This window comes from Vespula pensylvanica, chromosome 1 (genome assembly GCF_014466175.1).
Source record: "Vespula pensylvanica isolate Volc-1 chromosome 1, ASM1446617v1, whole genome shotgun sequence".
In the NCBI taxonomy this organism is placed as follows: Eukaryota; Metazoa; Arthropoda; class Insecta; order Hymenoptera; family Vespidae; genus Vespula; species Vespula pensylvanica.
Genome location: NC_057685.1, coordinates 9,668,064 through 9,687,290, shown reverse-complemented (window position 1 = coordinate 9,687,290; position 19,227 = coordinate 9,668,064). Strand labels below are relative to the sequence as shown.

At 39.6% G+C, this 19,227-nt stretch overlaps 1 protein-coding gene and 1 long non-coding RNA gene across 9 annotated transcripts in view; one reads left to right on the top strand and one right to left on the bottom strand.

The window, feature by feature from the left end:
* LOC122632890 (RNA-binding protein Musashi homolog Rbp6) overlaps window positions 1-19,227 on the top strand; it is a 583,922-nt gene that overhangs the window by 438,637 nt on the left and 126,058 nt on the right. The window lies entirely within an intron of this gene.
* LOC122632921 lies at window positions 6,304-7,800 on the bottom strand. Its single transcript, XR_006327970.1, has 2 exons — window positions 7,001-7,800; window positions 6,304-6,813 (listed from the first exon to the last, which is right to left on the bottom strand). It is a non-coding gene; the product is annotated as an uncharacterized LOC122632921 (long non-coding RNA).

Genomic DNA, 19,227 nt, shown 5'->3' with positions numbered 1-19,227 from the left:
TATCCATATCTTACACCATTCAAGTAGCAGTTTCAGTTTGGAACATTTCGTAGATAGATCGTTATCGTATTTTTATGTTCCTCTCGCAAATACAGGGAAATCTTTGCACTTGGGACGAATAAATCACTGCATTCCCGTGCGGATCGTGGCAAATCTTTAAAAATTTTGTTAGCTCGGTAAAAAGAAATATTGCGAGAACGATAAGTCGTGAGTTTTCAATTGTTTGTACGATAATAATAATTCTTCCTATTTTAAAGAAGAGAGAGAGAGAGAGAGAGAGAGAGAGAGAGAGAGAGAGAGAGAGAGAGAGAGAGAGAGAGAGAGAGAGTAGAGGTTAGAGAATTCTTGAAGAATAGACTGTAAAGGCTCATTTGCCTCATATTTCTTCGTCTTCCGATTCTTTCGAGCATCCGATTCCATTGAAATGTAGACATGGACAAGCGTATTTCGTGCGAATGGAGTGTTATGACCGAGACTATTCCTTCTCTGTTTATCCACGCTTCATAGTCCCGTGATTTTTCCGCAACGGCGCTTTGTCGCGGCACATCCGGCCGTTTCCGGCACACCCGGGCCCGGAAACAAGATGGCCGGCGCTGCCTCGCTGCCTGCCGGCAACGATGAAATATTAGCGGAAAAGCCGGCGCGAGACGCAGGGCTGTACATGGGGAAACAGAGAACCCGCTAGAAATTCAAGAAAATCTTTTGCCAGTAGAGCTTATAAGGACTGTTCTTTTGTCTTATCTGTTTCCTTCTTGACACACGAATCAACGTCTTAGATTTATGTACGTATTCGTTTACTTTGTTTTCTTTTTTTAATCCGACGAAAGCAACGGCACGTTGAACTAGATTTAGTGTTTCACCAAGACATCCATGAAAATTTTATGACTGAAAGAAAGTGATATAAGACAAAGAATAAGACGAAGATAAGATAATGGAAGATTTCGAATAATGGAGACAGTAGGTATGTACGAAATAACATCGCACATAATGGATAATCGATAAAGTCAAAGACAAAGCGAAATTGCTTATCTCTTCCTTTTGATTTCGTTGGATGATTGCATTGGTGTTGCTGTTTTTATTATATAGATCTATATAGATATATATACGTCTATATATATATATAGATATATAATATACCGATTGTTTTAAGGTTAAATGTCTTCAACAAAATTTTCCTCTAGAGGTATGTCCGTAACTTTGTTTAATAGATATTGACAGCAGAATGATTAAGAGTATCAAAGTTAAGAGCATCAAATAAAAGTTAAGAGTTAGATTGATAAATTTATTATACAGCTGCTAATATGAATTTGTTTTATTTTTTTTTTTTACTTTACAAGTTAATATAATAAAAATATTATAAACATCACAGATACATAAACATCGTTTTGACATATCTCCATTGTTTCAAGTAGACGAAACAATTACAGCTATCTAATATCGCTTTGCCACTTTCGCCGTGAAAAAAGAAGTCAAATTTGTCTCAATATTCAAAGCTATTATTCTACATAATTTATAACCATATTAAAATTTTCAAATTTTCTGATAATAAAGTAGTTGAAACACATTATTAATTTATTTAGTATAATCTAGTAATAATAATTTCATAAAATTTTATTGGTCATGAGATGTTTTGTTGCCAATATCTATTAAACAAAGCGTTTAAGGATACACTTCCAAAGAAAAATTTCTTCTTATTTTAAGGTCCTAAATTCATATTTTAAGTAAGGACATTGAAACACACGGTATATTCGTTGTTACCTATATGATAATATATTCGTAGGAAATATGCACCCGTTTCCGCGATATATCTTAATACAATTGTAACAACGAAATGAAAGCGGTAAAGTACGATCGTGTGGTATACGAAATCTGTCACATAAGTCATCATCTCAGCTTTCCAAATTTAGTTTTATGATTTCTTTATGCACGGGTATTAATACCATCTTGGAACGAAAGAGGTAAATTTCTGTCGTACGGAGACATGTTTGCAGGCCGGGTTAGTGGAACTAGGTGATAGTCTAAATTCGCGTTCTATCAAACTCTAAAGGTCGTGCTTCGATCAACGATAATACATTTACCGTACGTGTTCGGTTTACTTTTTAAACTTTCAAAACAAGAAAATCTATTGAAATCGATACTTGTGGAAAGTGTAAAGGGATTCATTAATTTTTCGTACGTCTTCGCAAATAAATCGTGGCACAATACTTATTCTTTAAATTTCGATCAGAAAGAAAAATAAATTTATCAGAGAAGAAAATAAAAAAAAAAAAAACAAGAAAATTCTATTTTTCTTCGAGGAGTTTCTTCCGCGTGTTAAATGAACTCATAGTAGTTATACTATCTTGCGCGTCGCAAACAGAACGTTGTTTTCCCTCCTGCTTTGTCAGCGAGCAGAAAGATTAATTATCCAGGAGCGCTAAACTCGAAACTCATTATTGTGTTCTCGACGGATGTCACGAGTGAAGAACTTCAGTGACCATCCACCGTTCCAGAACAGGATGAATATATATTCTCCTGGAATATGCGTGTGCTCAAAACGTCAAGATTTTATTAAGAAGGAAATTCAATTACGTCCGGGCATAGGGAGTTTGTGCGGGAAGCTGGAAAATGCCGTAGAGATTCGTTTCTCGTTGAGTAAAGTCTGATATCGCTGGAAAATGCCGTTGGCAGGGGTCGATTAATTTCATCGAAGAAAAGCACTTCGCAGCCATAATGTCCCGAAGAAGCCGACGTGGAAGGCGATAATGGTGATTCATTGAACGGAGGATTGTGCTAGTGCATCAGCAATGCGCCGGATAAGCTCTCCGAAAATCGCCACTCGCTATCCTCGACGTTTATTTAGCTTCGACCGTCTTCCACGATAAATAATTCGAACTTTTTGGTTCGTCCTTCCGCACTTTCTCTCAATCTTTCCTTTTGCGAATTCACCTATACGTTTGCTGAGCCGTTCTCTCTTTCACCTTTTATCATTGTATCCTTATCCTTTCTCTCTCTCTCTCTCTCTCTCTCTCTCTCTCTCTCTCTGTCTCTCTTTGACACTCCTGTCTTTTTGTATGCTTTTTCTATCTCTCTCGCTTTATGTAAGCAAAAAGAAAAAGAGAGAGAGAGAGAGAGAGAGAGAGAGAGAGAATCGAGCGTACTCACGCGAGCACTACTCTTATCAAACGGGTGTCCATTATTCACGCGTCTGCGAAACACCCTCTCCTTTTACAATAGCTATCTACCCCGCACGGCTCGTGTTCACGTTCGATCGATCAAGTCTGCCTGCTTCGACAGTCATATCCGCTGTTTTTTAAAGAAGATCCAAAGTCGTGCACGCGTTCCATCAGCTGCTATTCCAACGCTTTCCTTCCTTCTTCAATTTCAGTTATTCTCTTTGTAATTGGCAAGAATCAATCGGTACAAAATAATACGCGACATCTAATCAAATTCATTGACAAGCCCGTTACCGATGACCTCAGGAGATTCCAATTAAGAAAAAAAAAAACAATCGATACTAAACTATGCGTGTCTTTCTTTTCGTCATTTTGAACACTCAAATAATTTTATCTGAGACCATTCGTTCTATACTACATCGATTCCCTTTAACCCTAAGGGCAAGTGTATTCTTTGAATTTCGCGAATTTTTGATAATATCTCGAAGTCCCGGTTCAGTCAGAAATCGTCTCTCTTTGAATCCTTCCAAGAGATGCTACGAAATTCCACTATGGATAGTGCCCGAAGCAAATAGGGGTTAAAGGGGTGGGGCTGCAATGGCTCGAGGCAAAACCTCAAACGTATCTACACATATATTCAACGGTAGGATCGGTTCCTTGCATCGACGTTGGCCTAGGAATGAAAAGCAAGCTTCGGCTCGCCTCATCTCTTCTTTTTCCTCCTCTTCTTCCTCTTTCTCTTCTTCCCCTTCTTCTTTTTCCCTCCTCGAACCAGCTGCCGATTCAATATTCGTTTTTTTTTGCATATAACTTTCCATTTGCATGGCTTTCCTTTTTCCACTCTCCTTCTTTTCTCATCGGCTCAACTTTCTTTTTCTAACTTTTGACATAGTTCACTGATCTTACTAAATCTCAAACTTTTTATCATTGTACGTCTACGTACATTGTATGATATTGAAAAGTCTTAAAATATCTTTTCTGTAAAATTATCTCGAATATCAGAAGCTATTAAAGAACAACAGCAATGATCTCGAGAGTCGAGCGAATTCTCTCTTAATCAACATAGTTTCACTGGCGTCAGCATTCGTTAAGAAATATAATCGTTCTCACGTCTGATATAGAGTATGCGAATTTGAGATATAAAAGCCAGGAGAGAGAGAGAAACAGAGAGAAACAGAGAAAGAGAGAGAGAGATAGAGAGAGAGAGAGATAGAGAGAGAGAGAGAGAGAGAGAGAGAGAGAGAGAGAGAGCAAAATAGAGAAAGAGAGAAAGGAATGAGAGAGGGAGAAGCTGGTAAAGCAAGGGACGGGTAATTCGGAAAGTTGTATGACGTACGAGCGTGCGTTAGTCTGCAATGAACGCGGAGGACGAGAACGAAGAGAGAGGCTATCCGCGGACAAGTCCAATTTAGGATTTTGCAATTCCAATTGCCGCGGTAGCGACCCTTAGCCAGATATGCAGATTCGGAGGTTGGGAGTCCTCCTTCGTCCCGCCTAGTCCCGAACTCCTCCATTGCAGTGTACTTGCTCGTTGCCAGTACGACGACGGGTTCTCGTTCCGGATAAAACGCTCGCGGAATAGGAGTTTCCACGAGCTCGCACGACCCATTCCATCTCGCTCGTTACCACCGCTAATGCACGTCGTCGAAAACGGTAGAGAGTGAACGAAAATGCGTTTATATATGCGCCGAATTCTGCTCAGCAAAGTCCAACGGAAAGCACGACAGCGTCCCGTGTTTCGTGAGGTAAAGCTCTTTCGTACGAAGAGCTGTTCACCGCACACGATGTGTGCCGGTAGTGATGGTGATGGTGGTGGTCGGGTGGCTGCCTTCCAAGAGGACCATCGCAATTTGTAGCGTCGAACAAAGGTAATTACCGTATGCGTTGTTAGTGGTCCACCAAGCACGCATCAAGGACGACGCGTCATGGTACTCTAATCTCTGTCTCCTCTGTTCTCTGATTCCTAACCCAATACGTCGTAACTTCTGACACCCATTCGTTTGTCTCTTTCTCTATCTCTGTCTGTCTCTCTCTCTCTCTCTCTCTCTCTCTCTTTCTTTGTATCTTTCTTTTTTATTTATAATAAGAAATCACATACGCATGATGCTCTGATGTGCTTTCAGTCTTTTCTTTATCATACACCACTCCTCGGCACACTTCTTCGAAGATCGAGGAAATTCACGATTATTAGAAAGCCCTTCAAGTCCATCGTCGTACGTTTCGCATCGTCGAAGCAAGTATTAAAGGTATACCAAGACGCAGTATTAAAGTCTTGAACACGAAAGGTAAAATTAAGAACACGCCGTGCTGGATTCAGTTAGGAAGGATATAAATTGCAAGAGAGCCCACCAGTCGAAGTCCCTCGAGGCAGAACGGAGAAAAGTTTTCTGCTGGTGCTCGCGTAACTCGAAACTCGTGCTGCCGGAAAACGGAAAAGAGCACCCTCGTACATCAGCCACACCTTCACTCCTTCCTCTACCTTGTCTCACCCGTCCGCCCTTTACCTTCCATCCGTTATGCGACCATTCGCTTTGGCTCTATCTCTTTCTCCTTTTTTTTATACCTTTCGTATTTTCCTGATTAAGGTCATGCAGAAAACACAATAAAGCCTTCTATCGATCTTTTTTATTTTCAAATATTATTTTCATGTCTCAATCCTAAGATTTTCTGATAACGAAAATTCCAATTGTCATTTCTATGCCTACTATAAAACTTCGTCACATTCTCGTGTTACCGACATTATAAATGATTTTAACTTAGCACCGCATAAATTATAATACATTATCCGCATAGAGAGAAGCTCGAGCGTACCGTCGCTGGTCGGTATTCTTTCCTCAGCACTTTTTCACGCTATAATCGAGCAGTTAAGGAGATAAATTTGACGTCAGCGGCAGAGGCCGTCGATGTGCCACGTAAAAAAAAGAACGTTGCCTCCAACGGGCGTTTATTTGCTTGGAATGAGCTGGAGTATACGTGTTAAAGTTAATAGATAAAGGAGCTGGAAAGGAGCATGGGTGGATCGAAAAGTGAGAAGCTCGATCGAAAATTAACGAAGTATCGAAGGTAGATGAGAAATTTATTGAAGAGTGAAGGATAAGTTCGCTGGAGAAGAAGAGAGGAAAAAGGAGAGAAAAAAACATTTATTACGTACTCCTCAAGCACATTTAATTTTTCCTTAAATTCAATTTTCACCGCCTGAAGCTATTGTTAGAGCCGAGTCGATGATCGGAGAAGAAATCCCATCGAAACGTCGTCGAACTTCAACGAAAGCTTCGATGATTTCGCATTCTTTTTTCATTCTTTCTCTTCGTTGAACGTTGGCACATTTCATCCTGAATGAAATGCATCCAGAGGTAGTCGCCGTAAAGTTACCGTCGGTAAAGCCATCTGCGATATTCTCGAAAGTACATAAAAAAAAGAGGAGAAGAAGAAGAGGGGTCTGCTAGGGTCCGTAGCGCGAAGTCAACTGGGAGAAGAGCGAACAGAAAGGAGTCTCGAGGATTATAAGAGGGAGTCTTCGCCTTCGTCCTATCGCATTAAAGCCATGCGCTAATTGGATCGGTTTTTCTGCTTCTTTCGCTTCGCTTCTCCGCTCGATTCCCGTCGTTCGTTGTCACTCGGCTTACACCCTTCCCGTCCCGTAGCCTTTCGTAAATGGCTGCAATGTGAAAGAGTAAAAGACGAGAGGATATATAAAAGAAAAGGAATAAGATAAAAGACAAGACAAGGAATGAAAAGAAAAATCAGCTCATCATTGTTTCGACCGAGACAAGTTTCGACGATAATCGTTAAATTTTTTCTAGCCAATTTTAGTTTATCTCGTGACAACACGTGCTATTACATACCGTATTTGCATCTATTTCGTTTGCCTTTTGTCTTCTTAGGCCATCTTGGTTCATCATCTCCTGGAAGCAGTCGGTTGGCTTGCTAGAGAGGTAGGATTTCTAACCTTCACCGCTTTCGCTCTCTAGGTAGCTAACTCATAACTACGTCACATCCTGCAGGTAATTGAAAACGTTATCTCGCACCCGGCTGCCTCCATCCTTTCCTACCATCGAGTCTGCCCCCATCCGCTCCCATATCTCGAGAGTGCTCTCTTCTCTCTCTCTCTCTCTCTCTCTCTCTCTTTCTCTCCTCTCTCTCTCTCTCTCTCTCTTTCTCATGCACAGAACGAGCTGGTAATTAACACCCCCACTCGGCTTCCCGGATAGCTCCTGGAAAACTCGGAAAACTCATGATAGCATTCCGTATACTCTCTCTTTCTTTTTCATTCTCTATCACTCTAGTTACCTTCTTCTTTTTCGTCGTTTCATACACATTTTCGCTCAGAGGAACCTTTACCCTTCGCTTTGGTCCCTTTTCGTTCTTTCTCGGTTCCTTATTTTTAATCTTTTTTCATCTCCCATTTCGTCTTTATCTGTATCTCCTCTAGCTTCTGCCTGCACACTTCGTATCGGTTAGCCGCTAGAGAGTTGGTAATCGGAAACTGTATTCGAGGTAAAGTGGATTCAGAATTTGGTTCGTTCACCGGTATTCTCTCTAGTTTCTTTCAAGAATTACTTCGTATTTGTGAAGAATGAGGATGGGTGTAGAAAGATAGACACAGAAAGAATGAAAAGAGAGAGAAAATGAGGAAGAGAAGAGAAACTTGCCGAATAGTTAATTGATGATATATAAACATCAAGTGAGGGCTACTCTGAAGTTTGCGATGCTTCAGGAAATGAAGTTCATTGTATGCTGCAAATTATTGGTAATATAATCATAATTCGCTGAATTATTATTCTACTAAACTCATTGAATTATTAGAACTCGAAAGAAATCATGAGTCGAAATCGTAAAAATTTCGATCGATATTACTATTTTTTTAGACGATGTGATTAACATTCCATTGGATAAAAATCTTGAATACGGAACTTTGGCATGTGCACGAAATAGACGAGGAGAATTTTTACGCACGAAGATCTCTAAGATTCAAACGGACAGAATTTAATCGTGGGAGAAGCACAGAAGGAGTTTCAGAAAATATATTCCAGAGTTGTACGAATATATCGTAGATATTTTCGAAGGTGGGCGAAGAATATTGGGGCGTAACCTCAGAACGAAACGCATATACGTGTTTTTGACGTGGAAAAATGGTCGATGTCAAAGGATGGCCGAGGTGCCGCACACAATTATCATAAAATATAAATAAAATAAGTTCTAGAGAGAGAAAGAAAAAGAGAGAGAGAGAGAAATGTGAGCGTAATATCGCCCAGTGGCGCGTAGAAGTATTTCGCGTTCTCCGTTAGGTAAGATCGGCCGGAAAGGAGAGAAAGATGACACGTAAGGGATCGATTTTCCTCCCGTCTACTTCTGTCCTAGACAGTGATAAATGGAAGGCATCTTTCAGCAAACTCTTGAAGCAGAGTACCCTTCTCTTTTCTTACGAGCTTTCGGACGGCGTCTGATGTCGTTCCATTAATTAACGAAGAATTAGAATCATTCGCCGATTCTTCACTGAGCCAATAAGAGTCGAAGGAACCACATCGTTTTGACAATAGAACTTCCAAGGGAATGTCTCAATACTCAAGATCACTCTGTATGATTATGAGAAGAATTTTTAAGAAATTTGCTATAATTTGAAAACAGAGTTAACTTGGTTACATTATTTAAAGGAATTACGTTGATTCGACAGCTTTTCTGAAATGATGCTAGCTTGTTTTACAGAACTGGATATAGAATATCTGCGAGAGAATACATATATAGACACATAGGAATTAAATATTCAGTATCTCGTATTCGGTTAATTTATACCCTTCATCCTGCTACTGAATCCTATTACACTTCTCATTAGTGTCATGAAAACTTTTTGAAATTTTGACCTTACTTCCTTCTCGTTATTATAAGAATCTATTTATTCTTCTAGAACAAGGAAATCTTACCTTCCTCTCCCGATTTTGTTTTCAAGAGATTCGATACCCCTATTTCTACGCGTTTCAGTGTGAAAAGTAAAGCAACTCACGTTTTCTTTCTCGAACATCTTACCGAATTCATCATTCGGCTATGAATACCGAGGAGGAATGGGTAGTCAGAGTCAACAAGCCGGAAGCTCATGGCGGTCAATCGTAGACACCATTCATCAAAAGTGTCCATCCTTGGAACGGCAACGAACGAACCCTTGTCCTCTTGGCGCTCAATCCGTCTAACAGTAGTCACTTCTGGTGGCATTCTCGAGCGCGCGCACAGCCACCTCCGGCGTCACTTCCGGCGTCACCTCTGCCTAGCACCTCTCCGAAATGCCATTCTCATTGATTAATCGAAGCGAAGCATGTCGGGACTTGGCAACACCCTCCATTTCCTCTCTTACAGGCAACTCCTCTCTACGTTAACCACCACCACCACCACTAACACCACATCATCGACTCGACGACGTCGCTGACGGCGAACGCTGCTTGCTAGAACTCATCACCGTTGCTTGAATCACTCCTCTCTCTCTCTCTCTCTCTCTCTCTCTCTCTCTCTCTCTCTCTCTCTTTCTCTGTGTGTGTGTTTCGCGATCTCTCTGTCTTTGTCACATTCCAGGAAGAAACTTTCACTCTTCTATCTCTCTTTCTTTATCTATCTATGTATTTATCTATCTATCTTCTCTCGTTGTTCTAAGAAGGAAGCAATCCATACGATAATTTGCCTCTGTATCCATAAGATATTCGATAGTGGAATATCGACTTCTTTTCGCAACAAGAATAACACTCTAAGAAAGTTTCCTATCTCGACCTTATCATTCCTTATACGAGTCTCGTAGTGTAGATCGTCACGCGTTCGTTTCTCTAATCAGAACTTTTGATCGACTATTGAAACACTCGTACATTAATATTCGCTTGACCACGTGAAACTGATGGATCGCGAATCTGTAAGATAAAACTTTGCTTATCTATATTCATACCATGTATCTACATTTTCCGTTATTCTTCATTAGAATTTGTGATAGTAAATAAAGTACTGGAGTTTGAATAATTCTTGCATTTCTTTTTGTATATTTGCCGATGCTTAATTTCTTTTTTTTTCCTGAAAATAAGACAGAAAAATGCAAGTATACTGTTGTTATTCTTCAAGTGATATTTCGTAAGAGCTTAATTTGCAAGTAATATAACTTTTAATGATCCTGTAGCAGACAAGACATATTGACGTTATTATAAATCATATTTTGTAAATACTGTAGGAACATAATTAATGCAAGAAACACCGAGCATGTTAATTGCGATCCTCTTTCTCTTTTTAAAAGAATCGAAGATATAATGATGTTAAGTCTCAAGATTACAAGAATTTGTTATAACTTTTAACTTAAAACTTTTTGAAACGAAAGAATTCTAATCGCGCAATTGAAACGCTTTAACGAATATCTGAAGAATTTCATTTAATGTCCAAAGCTGAAATAAATTTGGTAGAAATGCGAGAGAAGGATTTTAATCGATGCGGACTTATTTACCGGGGTATCTGCATTGATCTCAGTAGAGGAGAACTGTTCACGAGGTTCGACCGTCGAACGCCCTGCTTCGATTGTTTTCTCGTCTCCACCGTAGATTATCGATCCTCCTACTTCAGGACTCACACCATCCGTACGGTACTCGCTCGGTATCGAGTTTCGGCTTTCATTCTGCATATAGCAGGCTTAGTTGTCACTTTATGGAATTAGATACTTTGGAGGACTGCTAAGATTCTCCGAGTAGTCGGAATAAACTTCGGAATCAACTACTTTTCTAAAAATTTACATTTTTTTTTTGAGAGAGAAACTACTACCTTTCTGAAATTTACATTTCTTTATATATATACATTTCAGAATTCTTACTAAATTATCAGACGATATCTTTTTCTTTTATTCGATTTTTAAATTATATATTATACGTTGAATATATTTTCGTATACGAGATAAAGAAGAAGAAGAAACCAAAAGGATAACTTCTACCTTTGTGAAAGAACAAACGTTGATAGAATAAAAGCTTATTTGTGAACAATTGAACCTTTCCACGTGACTATGATTTTACTTCCGGCAGACAGGACAATCGCGTGATTGCGTGCATTACTTATTTCGCGACACGTGAAGCGGTCGAAGCGAGGTAACTGTGGCTATACTGGCTTCGACGGGCGAAGGACGGAGGTTAAAAATGCCGCAGTACGGTCATCATCGGTATCGGCAGTTCGAGCTATACCCTCGAGGGAATCGTCTTTATCGCCCTTATCCTCACCCTTATTCTTAGCCCTCTCCTCCTTCACATCGTAGTTCTCATCGTTATCGATACAATGAGGGAGTAGTTGAACGATGGAAGCCTACATTAATAGTCAGGTCAGTCAGTATACCCCATTGTGACACTCTGAATTTATTAACAATCCTGGACAGTGGTTCTTTTTGCCTCGAAAAGGACTAGACTAGTTGCTGAGGAAGCATTTTCGCAGATCCTCTTTTCTCTCTCTTCACTTTTTTCATCGGAGATCAAAGATAGAAGAAAAAGAGAAAGAGGGGAAGAAAGAATCAGAGAGACAAAGAGTCGATCTCAAGGCATTGATTTTAATATCAATCGAGTTATGCAATATTTAGATTATACAGGGTACGGCATAGGAACCTGGCGATTTTTGAAATAAGATAGATTTTAAAGTTTTTAATTTTTTTATCAAGTTCTTTATGTCAATACAAAAATATTATCATGTTATTTTATTTTTTTAAAAGGATTTCAATGAGATGTGTTCCGTCATTCTTCAAACATTGTTTTAGTTTGTTTCGAAGATTTTTTATTACCCTCTCGAACATTTCGTTAGCTGTTGAACGACCATTTGTATGGATGAAAATTAAGGTCCTTGTGCAAAATTCTACGAAGGCTTAAATTTATAAACTACTGGCGTGTCTCTTGGCTGAATAACGTGGATTTTGTTGGATTACTGTTCTCATATTTTCAATGTTCTCTGCAGTTCGTATTGTACGAGTAGCACCGGGTGGCTTCATCATTAATGAAGAAGCACTATGCTGAAAATTTCGAACCTACAACTTTGTGGAGTTATGACAAAGAACAGAATCATGACGTTGGAATTTGAAAATGTACAGGAAATAATCGTTGCATTCTAATAACTGATTCTCTATTTTTAAAAAAGGTTTCTACCACGAATGTTGTACAATGCTGTTCGGTCCATAATTATTAAAATAGCATCAATTAAGTTAAACTTTGTAGCGTTAGTTGAAATAATCGACGGTATGTGATAGTACAAAATTGTCAGGTTCCTACGCCCTGATCTGTATAATAGTTTTACTATCACTACCCTTATCTCCGAGTTTTGTTAGCTACCGCATAGACTCTTCTTTCTTATAAACAACGACGACGACTCTCAAAGTGCGAATAACGAAAAGAGAATAGAAGAAACTCATGACGAGTTGTTACGTGCACTAGAGTAGAAAAAAGAAACTCTCCGTGTAGCTACACGTAGGTCCTAGCGATGGTACTACAATTATATCTAGGAAGACTTCTAGCTTCTATGTGAATGGTCCTTTAGAAGCTCTGTCCTCTTCCCTTTATCTTCTTCTTCTGTTTCGTCTTCTCTCTCTCTCTTTCTCTCTCTCTTTATCTCTTGGTTGACCTAACGGTTGCACAGACCCAACAACAAGAAGGAAGAGACCGTGTCGACTTGGTACACCCTCCAGTGGCTTGTTAGTCGGAGATCCACGCGATCCGCGTAATTCCTGACGTCTTATTTAATTAGGCTCCTTTCAACGGCATTGTTAGGTACCGTCGAGACTCGTTCGGCACTCGTACATGGCACCATCATGCACCATGTCTCACTAGTGCGACCTGTACGTGTTCAAGTTGGCCCAAGGCCAATGTGCAGCCTGGAATTACGCTTCTTTTCAAGACTTCTTCCAGCCAGCCTTCTCTTCTTCTGTCCACTATGTCTCTTCTTTTCTTTTATCCATTCAACGTCGTCTTCTCTCACCGATCGTCCGGTTTTCTCTATCCATCTCTACCTTCGTCGTCTCGATTCTACCTTCCGCTTTTCATTGTATACGTACTTGAACTCGAGTATAGTAGTCGATCTGCTGCTCTTCTCTTCCGCTTCTTCGAGCAGAAGCAAAGAAACGACCATACAATGTCTTTTCCTTAACCGAAAAGACGTCTCTGATCGCGTAGAATCATTCTTTCTTGAAGATCCTATTGTCTAAATTTATCACTATATTTTGGAATCTTTGAACGAAAGAAAGAAGTTTCGTAAAATTGGCAAAAATTTTGTTTTTTATTGTCATTTCAAATTCATGTTTTTAACAAAAGATTTCTATATAAGAAATGATGTGATCGTTTTGATCACAAGTTCCTTGTTTGATTGACTCTCGTACTTATTCTTCGTCAATATTAAACACGTTAAAGAATTGAAATCTCTAATTATTATTATTACTATTTGATTTTTTATTATAGTCACGATCTGTAATGAACAAATGTTGGTTATCTTTGAGAAAGAGATTCTTTGAGTTTTTCACGAACACAATGTTTGTTTAACGCAAAGGAAAGTAAGAAGTGGATCGGCGTTGGCGTCGTTTCTTTTTTGCCTTGTATGACGCGAGATCACACAAGAGAATAGGATAAAAGGAGCCTTCATCTCAGCGAAGTGCCACTCCTCGACCTTATTTCACGCCTCTTCCGTCCGATTTCTACCTTTTTCGTCTTCAGAATTCATCGTGTAGGCCTCGCGAGGCATGCATGTGCATATCATTCATTAGGATCGCACGTTCGTCTGTGCGTCCGTGCGAGCGCGGGGTGGTACTTGACGCGTCACAGTAACGAAGTAGTGACGAGCATGCCACGGCACTTAATTAATTCTGATTAACCCGTAATCACGTAGTCGTTCCGTGGCACTAGGAACCCCCCGTACAATTTGTGTCGCCGGTTATTAATTCTCGGCCTCTGCTCGAGGCCGTCCTTCCGCAAGTGCCTCGTCCGTGATATTTCAGGACACTTTACGGTTCCGTGATACCCATCGAACCCTTAACACGTGTCGCTCTTTCGAAGGTCGACCCTTAACGACCTGCTTAGTACCTCTATACCGATACAACATAGACGAGCATTGTTTACTCTATTACTTTCAGGTTTATACATCAGTCTAATCTCACAGAGGGAATCGAATATAGTTCAATCAGGGATGCATCTACTGATTCAGGGTACGAAATTAAAGATCATTCCTTTGGATGTATTCGTTGCACGTTGCCCCTATCTGTCTATCTATCTATCTATCTACTTAGCTATCTATATACCTATTTATCTATCTACCTATCTATCTGTCTACTTACCTATCTATATACCTATTTATCTATCTACCTATCTACCTACCTATGTTTAATATATTCGTATATTAACAAGATCAATTTTCAATAGAGTTATATTATTCTTTGATATACGAGCTATGATTCTCCGTTATTGGTCAACTGACCGGATAATTACAGAATGAAACATTTAATAACAAGCCGCCGGAATCTAATCCATTTATTTATGTTGACCGATGCGCCTAATTATTTACATATTCATTGAAAGGTAGCGATCCGCATTAACCACGCCGTTGTCATAATTCGGTTATGAAATTGTCAGACTGCAAAATATAGATGCAACAACGCACACGCAACAAGGCTATTTGATTCCCGACGATCGCCACGCTTCTCGTTCCATCGATTCGAAATGAATTCGAACGATTTTATGGGATTTGCAGGATTGCGGTCGTGTGGCGTTACATTCGAGAGTTTCTGGGAAAGATACAACGCAATTTAGTTGGAACGTTAATATTCGTTTCCAGGGATTCGCGCGAATACGTGTTTCGGTAGGCTCGCGGAATAATTAAAGCCGAATGTCGCATTTGGTAAACTTCGATAAAATATGAAAATTGGACAGTGTTGGCCCCGGGTGAGTACATTTTTTCGCTCCCGTTTTGAATGAGAATGTATTGTGATCAAACCAAAGGATAGAAAAGACGAGAGAGAGAAAGAGAGAGAGAAAGAGAGAGAGAGAGACAGGTAGTAAAGGAGCGAGAAAATGATAGGTTGAGAGGAAAATAGATGAGAAAGAGAGAATGCATTGAAAATATTTCGCTTCAGGTTGCTGGCCGGAGGACACCAACGGAGAATCCCACTGGACAACCGACACTCATTCGATCTGCCCCTGTGCGGTTGTTACCCAAATTAGTTCGGCTTGTACTGCTGACATAAATTGACGGTAACGCGCACAAGTGCATACACACGGTTATACGGATCATGTGGATAAATGTATGGTATCTATGTAGTATATCGTTATAAACGTAGATATATAGACTTTCACGTTTACTATATACCGCTCGCACACATCGCGTTGTTAATTGGGTACTCGTGTGAAAAATAATATACCCCCGTAAAGCATTAAATTGCAACGTATCACCTCTACTATCAATTACAGGAAATATCATCGATCTGTTCGAAAGAGCAACGAATTTCTGAAGCGATTGACTTTTTTTTTCAGTCGTACAATACGTCGTAAGTAAATCTCGGAAAATCAAAATTACCTATAACGACGTATCTAGCTAGATCGTGGGATCTACGATTTTACGTTATTCTCTCTAGATAATTGAGAGACTCTGACATGTACATGAAAGACAAAGAGAGAGAGTGGGCCGAGTCCGGTGTAATTCCGTCGATTCTCGCGATATATAATATTCAATATATCGAATTAAAAGTCCAATACTTATGGCGGTCTGCCGAGCTTCGATCTTCGATTCGACGAGCGACCGCAGAGCGTGCGATAACGTATCGCCGCGATTTGATGGTCGAAATATCCAGCTACACGGTTATTCGCGTCATCGTGGTTGGAGAGATAGGGCACGCAGAACGCACGATTACCACGATGATAATATCTTGCGTCGCTTTCATATTTCCCGCATCCTGAATCCACTTGGAGCATCGTTCGAGCATAAAGCGACTCTCATTAATCTCGAATCAGAGAACGTGGACAATGATTGATGCTTTTTCCTAGCTTTTGGACTGGAGATGAGGGAGGAAGAAGAGAAAGAGAGAAAGATAAGGTGGAAGATAGAAGAAACGCTATCTTTCTTCTTTTCCAGTGAAGAAAGAGAGAAAGAGAGAGAAAGTACAAGAAGGAAGTGACCGAGAACAGAACGAAAAGAAAGACAAAACTGTAACGATTTCGTAGAAGGTAGTAGGAGTAGTAATGCGACGTACAATGGGACTAGTGATCGCGATTGCCATTGTGTTCTCGTATCCTTCGTTCTCTTTGTTATTGTCCTTTTGGAAAAATGGCCCACGCATTTTCAAAGAGATTCGATCAACTACTACCACCATCGGCTACTCCTCCTCCCCTTCCGTTCCGACTTCCTTTCGACGAACGATTGATCTTCGCATCTACCTCCTTGGTGAAAACTTCTCTCATCCCCTTCTCATCTTTCTCCATTGTCCTCCATCTCTTTTCCTGAACACTTCTCTTTGCGTTGAGAATTCATCCTCCTTTTTGTTTTTCTTGTCATTTTCTTAATTTTTCTTTCTTTTTCTTTCTCTGCCTTTTCCGTAGACAAATTTTAAAGCCGATTAAATCACGAGTTGTGTAAACCATGAGCTAAAACTCGAGCAACTCCTTCGACTTGTTTATATCGATACGTACCACCAACGCAAATCGATTTTTCATAAACGTAACTTTATACCTCTCTCTCTCTCTCTCTCTCTCTCTCTCTCTCTCTCTCTCCCCCTCTTTTCTTCCATGATTCCGAACGGTTTTTATATTCCGTGATAATATCTGTCCTTTTTTTTACAACCACCTTGCAATCCATTTTTATTACCCCGGAGATCGTTCCTTTTTAAAAAGTCCTTTGTACATACAATAAAATGCCAATCCTGCTTTATATAATACTAACATAGGGGAGGAAAAAATTCTCCTCACACGGTTTGTCGTTTTTTCATTTTCCCTGGAAAAAGAGAATATTAATTACGAAATACCGATACAAGGCGTACTTTGATCAAAAAACATTTTTTAGTACAGCTTTCGCAGCGAAGAAATATGCAGGTTTTTATGAGATGAGCTGGCCATCGTCGAATTGCATCACGACCGGATTATAGTTTAACCAGAAACTGAGAAGAGTAGAGTGTGTTGAGAGAAAAATGGAGATAGTTAGTACGCGCGTGCGCGCACGGAGAGAGAACGACAAAAATGGGAACGGAGGACGGTAAATGAGGGCAAGAAAAAATCAATCCTTCAGTGGTAAAAATCTACGAATGAGAATTGATGGCCCGAAAGAAATCGCATTTATTTAATTCTTAATATATATCTCATACTCTTTTGTGCATTATTGATTTGTGCATATTAATTAAATCCTCGGCAATCGATCGGGCCAATATTTGACATAATTGCGAATCAGTAGAAAGCTACTGAATACGACATAAAGAATAACGAACGAAGCCGCTCCGTGAAAAGATGTAGAGAAAAGCGTTCGACGTGGCTAGCTCGATCGATATAATCGCATGAGCCTGGTCCACATTGCAATTGTTGTTGGTTGTCTAGATCAGTGATTCTCAATGTGGAGTACGCGATAAAACTTTTGAGAGTGCACTGTGAGAGTTTGAACAAAACTAAAAGTCAGAAGAAAGGGGAACAAAATTTAAAAGATTGTTCTATGATATCTCTTCAATACTTTTCTAAAATATATGAAGTATGGATACCTTTTGGGATACCATGTGTGTCATTTATGAATATGAAATTTATTATCAGAATATATATATATATATTTTTTTTATTTTATGCCCATTGTTATACTATAACTATAGTTTTGTAACCATAATTTTATCTCTCTATACAAGAGGTACGCCAGTTGCATTTTCAGGGAATATATGAATCTTAAGAGATTAAGAAATACTCTCTAGATGATTAGTAGGAGCAAATGGAAAAAAAGGAAAAGGAATAAAAATGTGAGAATTAAAGATAGCGATGCATACGTTTCTATTACATACCCTTCGCTAGCGATAGGAATATGAAATTCTCATGGGCAGGATCGTACTTCAATATTTTTTGTTTTTTTTTCCCTTTTTTATTCTCCCTTTTTTTTGTTGGTACGATAAGTCGATGGAGCGAATTTATCGGGCAAATTTACGCAATACTTTTCGAAGAGATATCGTACCATTTTATTGGGCGCTTTCCAGAACGTCGCACGTTACAGTCGTTTTACGCGTTCCCGATAGTGGAAACTGCCTTTCCGCGATGCACTCGAAAACGTTCGTGGGACGGAAGTGTTTAACCTTGCGCGTTAACTCTTTGGGAAAAGATGTATGATTCGTATAGTTTCGATGAACGATCCCTCGTTTACGATTGTACACAGTCAGAGAATTGGGAGAGTCGTGGAAAATCATTTATGTCTAGAATGGATTATAGGTAAAAGTAATTAAAAAATACCCAACGTAGAAATTTTGAGGTTAATAATATTTTATTTAAGATAAAAAAGGTACAAGATAAAAATAAGAACTTCTAATTTTATATTATTATTTTATAACATAATAATAAAATAAAAACATAGAATATAAAACAATAGCTCGATATTACAAAATTATCTATATTTGTCTCTAATGAATCCGCTTACGACGAGATTTAAAGCGTACATCAAAGACAGGATCCCAGATTGTACGTCTCATGCGACCCGACACCAACATCTAATCGCAATGTCGCTTTCCAGAGAAATTTCTAGAGCCATCGATTTAGCATCGCACTTATATACCACCTCCTTCCTTCTATCTTCCTCTGTTCCTCTGCGGAACAGTGGTTTACCTTCGAGCAAAGTTCAGCAAACCGGGCGGAGTCGTGCGTTCTCCTGAAACTTCCGTAACGCGGAAGCAACTATACTCAGAGAGCTGGAGGATTAATAGTTGACTCGGCGGAGCTAGCCGTTCTCTAGCCGCTCTTCGACGACTCGACTATTCGAGACGTTTGAGGGTGGGTGTCTCGGTTCTAGGGTGACACGGTGCTTGCATCGTGTTGAGCCCTCTAAACCAGAGAGAGAGAGATAGAGATAGATAGATAGATAGATAGATAGATAGATAGATAGATAG